A 4681-nucleotide genomic window follows, 5' to 3' on the forward strand; every position below is an offset into this window, starting at 1 on the left:
CCACTTTCCCGCACCACTCTGCCAAACGCGGCAGCCGTTGGATGGAACTGCTCCGGGCACCGGATTGGAAAAAAAAAGAACAGGAGCAGAGAAGAGGAAGAGAGCGAAATAGGGAGAAGGGTAAAGAGGGAGAGAGAGAGAGAGTTAGGTGTTGGGAGGGGTGGGAGAGAAAGAGATAGGACATGGAGGGTAGGTGTCGAGAGAAATCGTGCGCGTCCGTGGTGGGGCACGGGGCCCGGGGCCGGCGCGCGTGGGCCGGCGCACACAGCCTCGCAGTCTCGATAACATTCACCGCGCACGGGGGCCCCGGCTGAGCGGCTGAGCCACCTCCCCCCAGGTAGGGGTAGTCAAGCGGGGGCCGTATTTGTTGGCGAACGGGACGACATCTGGTCGCCCCGGGCCGGGGGCGGCCGGGGCCCGGTCAGGAATAGATCGGGCGGGCGGGACACAAGGGCGGGTGGGGGCGGCGCAGGTCCGCTCGCCCTGTCCGCAACCTCCCCTGGTGTGCTCCGCATGGGGCACCCGGACCACGAGCAGGTCGCCTGGTCAGCGGTCACCAGCGCACACTTTGGCCTTTGAGGGAGGGAAGAACGTCTGTTCGGTTTGAGCTATCTCTGCGGACCAGTACAAATCTGGAAGAAATAATGCGACAAGCATCATGGCTGCGCAAGGGAAAGACAGGTCTGGCAGCCACGATGCTTGTAGATTTCTTCCAGATTTCTTCTTCACTAGAGACCGTGGTGCCATCTCGTGAATGCGTGGATGGGCGCTACGAGGCCCATCGGCGATGCCCCCGCCGCCCCCGCGACCCACGCCGCCCCCGCGGACCGCGCCGCCCCCGCCACCCCCTCCTCGGTCTGACGTCACACGGCGCGGGGTCGCCAGGCGCCAGGGGCGACGTCATCGACATCCCAATGTTCGCCCGAAATGTTGACAAAAGATATGCCGAGACGGCGAAAAAACGCCGCCGCTGCTGCTGCTCAGAGAGCATGCCTGCCGCCCCGTCTGCTCCTGCCAGCCGCCGGGTCGACACATGACGGGGAAAAGGAGGGAGATAGACAGGGGGTTGGGGTGGCAGGGGAGGGGGAGGGGTAAGAAGTGCTCGCTGCGCGTACCGTACGCGATCTCCCCGGGCTGTCGGAAACTGGTCAGACATATACATGTATACGTACTTATATCCCGCGTATCAAAGGGCGGGCTTACCGGGTAGTCGCCGTCAGTCTCGCGGACTTTTTCAGACGGGACGACTAAACCCTCACCCCGCCCTCCCGAAGCCACCGCGGCGCCTAGGCCGTTAGCTGCCGTTAACGTACTTATCGCGGAAATATAACGAGGTTGGACGTGACAGCGGCGCTCGGGAGGGCCTTCTCCTGCTCGAGCTCCTGGACGCGGACGCGCCGCCCGCCGCCCCTCGCCCTCCCGCTCCTGTAGCCCCACAACACCGTCGGGCTTGCGCGACACAAACACGCCCCGCGCCACCGCCGCCGGATACACCAAGTTGTTAATCCCTCCCCTTCGCTTTTCGTAATTGCGAAGTACTTTTGCTCTGCAATGAATCATGAGGGGCTTTACGTGCCTCCGCTACGCGAGCGCCGAGCGTGGGTTAAAGCAGAGGGGGCTGCTTTCCGCTCTGCTTTCTCCGCGTTACTCTAGGCCCTGCTCTACTCACCAGAAACCTTTCCCGCAGACAGACAAGAAACCTCCATCGCACTGTCAAAGCGATCGGATCCCTTGAGACACTCCGATAAACTGCTTGTCACGTCAGCCGATGCTGCTGCCGCCGCCACCGGGATACACACACAGAGGCAGAGGCTGCGAGCCTGCTCGGCGACGTTGAGGCGCGTTGAGGTTAGGTTCGAGTTTAGATAAAGAGTTTTATGATGGATGGAGACGGTATAGTGATACTAAATTCGAAGAGGCCGTGATGTGTCAGCCTGAGGATAAAAACTCTCTTTTTAACGACTGTGACTTCGTTGTAGGCTCACCATATATGGTTGTTTTACGCAACGATTTCGCCTCTCGCAGTGACGTTCTCGGATCATGCATGCTGATGACCCGTCGCGCAGGAAAAATCTGAGGTAAGTTTCACCGCTCACTTCTCTACTAAAGTTTGTATGCGTACGTACTTTTGAGGTTAAATATATTTCTTTAGTCTTCTTTTTTTTTCTCTTCTTTTTTTTTGATATTTTCATGTTGCTCATAGTACCATCTAGTTTACATGTGTGCTACTGCTACTAGGTTATGTTATTGAATGACATTATTGTTTGTCAACACCAGTCATCACAAAAAGAGCTTGGTTTTTAACAAACTACTTTGTATAGTACAATGAGGTTTCGGAAGCTATGTGGTACTGTTTAATACTTTTCATGCATATTAGAGTTACATAAAAACTATACTTTGAAGTCTACAAAAAAAAAAATATGGGTAAATTCTTTTTGAAAATGTCATGTTAGATAGACCTGAAGCTATCTGAGTTGAGTGTCTGTTAACACGTTGAGTGCGTTGTGACCCACACCGTGGGTCACAGCATTTTGTCCCACAGGGCGACGTGACCCACACGGTGGGCCCCAATGTATGGCGTTTAGAAAAACCTTCGGCTCCTGGGACATCCTATCTTTTTTTGGCGCCGCACTCAACGTTTTAATAATTATTAATTTTTTTGCCAATGTGTAACACTATTTAAACTTTTCTCCGTTTTCTTCACTTTGTCACGGAAAAATGAATCATATACCGTTCCCTCTACGATGGTTCCTTCACACAAATTTGTGAATGTGGAACTAAAACTTAAATATAGTCTTACCTTTAGTATTGTAGGACGTGCCCACCGGGTAATCCCTGCAACATACAAAAAACATTTTATTAATGTGGGTGATCATCCAGTTGCACTTTGAAGAAATGGTCAGTTGATTCGTCCTGTCAAAAATATCATGACTGCAACTTCACTTTTCTTTGACTAGATTGAGTGTGTGTGTGTCATGGTGGATTTAGTTTCTTGTGACCCGTGCCCTCACGGTGAGGCTGCCTCACTGAGACTGGTGGCCTCAGAGGTTTCGAGGAGGGTGATTGGCTGAAAACCTCTGAGGCCTCTCCCTGAGGGCACGGGTCACACCATTAGCCATTACTGAATGTGTGTATGTAGCACACAAGCTAGTTCTTTGCTGTGAAGAAGCGGTGAATGTTATAAAGCAGAGAGATAAGGTAGAGAATGGAAAATATGAAAAACAGGAGGAGAGAAAAGGAATGATTAGAATCAGTTTATTGGTTCATGGTAAAAGGACCAAAAAGTCCTGCTACAAATGTAGACCTGCATGAGCAGCTAGAGAGAGAGGGAGAGAGGGAGAGAGAAAGGGAGGGGGAGAGAAAGAGAGGGAGAGAGGGAGGGAGAGAGGGAGAGAGGGAGAGAGGGAGAGCGAGAGGGAGAGCGAGAGGGAGAGCGAGAGGGAGAGAGAGGGAGAGGGAGAGATAGAGAGGTGAGATGCGGAGGTGGTGATGGGGGGAGGGAGGCCAGCTGAGGGGGTGGATAGATCGATGGGGAGGGGGCGACCTTGCTGCGGCTGCCATAGCGCAGCGGCGCAGCAGGGGTGCTGCGATCCGGTCAACCATCCCTCTTGGCCCGTCCATGCACCGCTCAATCAAGGGCGTAGCCGGGCGTAGCCTGCCCGCTCACTCATTAGCCCCAAGGCCCGAGTCCGGGGCCCCGCGGCGGTGCCATGGCAGAGCCTCACTACTACCCCCGGATCGATGGCGGGGCCTCGAGGGCGAGAGCGAGGCGCGCGCTGTGATTTTCTTTTCTCTCCCGTTATTCGTTTCTAATAATAAATGTAACAAATAACGGCCAGCCGCGAGTCACCGTCGTTGCGGTGCTGACTGGGCGCGCTCACGGAAAGAACCGATCGGATGTCTCATGGCTAGCGCCGGGCTTGGCGCCGAGCTGGCACCGCTGGGTGTTGAGGTTCGCACCCACTCGGCCGCCCCCGCCTCCGCCTCGCGCCCCGCCCCTTTTTCATCACCACACACCTGAAGCGAGTCCATTTTTCATCCGCCCATCCGCCTTGTGCCGTTGTGGTCCCCGCCGCCGCCGCTGCCGCCGCGCAGCCCTGCTCAGGGGCGGCCGACCCGGCCCCGGCAGTGAGGGGGATGATGGCCAGGAGGCGGCGGTCGGGGAGGCGGAGGGAGGGAGGGGGGCGTCTCATTTCAGGCGTAACGTTTCTGGCCAGCAGGACGTCCTCCTCCTCTCTCACCCTCTCGGTGTTGCCCGCCGCTGAGGTGCGGGGCGCGCGGGGCGCCGGCAGCGGGCGACAGAAAGAGGCACCGACGTACTGCCCGCCACCGCCCCGCCCCGCGCCGCGGCACACCCCGCGGCCCGCCCCGTCCTGCCCTTCCTCTAAATCTCCCTTGAGCTGAACAAGACTTCCGACAGCCTGGCGGGGTGCGGCAGGAGCCGCAGGAGAGCGAGCGGCGCTTACCCCCTCCGGTTTCCCTATTATTCTAATTTCCTTTTCTATTTCTCCCGCCCCACGTCATGCTATTTGCTAAGCGCGCCGGGTCGGGGACAGGGATGGCGAACGCCCCAATCACTGCCTTTGTGTTCGTTTGTTTTTCCGGAGCAAACTGACTCAACACACTGCGTTTCCCTCCATCAACCCTGCCCGGCGGGGCCCGGCGGGCTGCGCCCCGCCCT

General features: G+C 56.7%; 1 protein-coding gene across 1 annotated transcript in view; it reads right to left on the minus strand.

The window, feature by feature from the left end:
- LOC113208168 (protein GDAP2 homolog) overlaps positions 1-4681 on the minus strand; it is a 69361-nt gene that overhangs the window by 53730 nt on the left and 10950 nt on the right. Inside the window, exon 2 of the mRNA XM_052265741.1 lies at positions 2801-2835. The gene's annotated coding sequence lies outside the window, so the exon portion shown is untranslated. The remainder of the gene's footprint in view (positions 1-2800; positions 2836-4681) is intronic.

The sequence above is a fragment of the Frankliniella occidentalis genome, unplaced genomic scaffold (assembly GCF_000697945.3).
Source record: "Frankliniella occidentalis isolate FOCC.00 unplaced genomic scaffold, Focc_3.1 Scaffold30, whole genome shotgun sequence".
Taxonomy (NCBI): domain Eukaryota; kingdom Metazoa; phylum Arthropoda; class Insecta; order Thysanoptera; family Thripidae; genus Frankliniella; species Frankliniella occidentalis.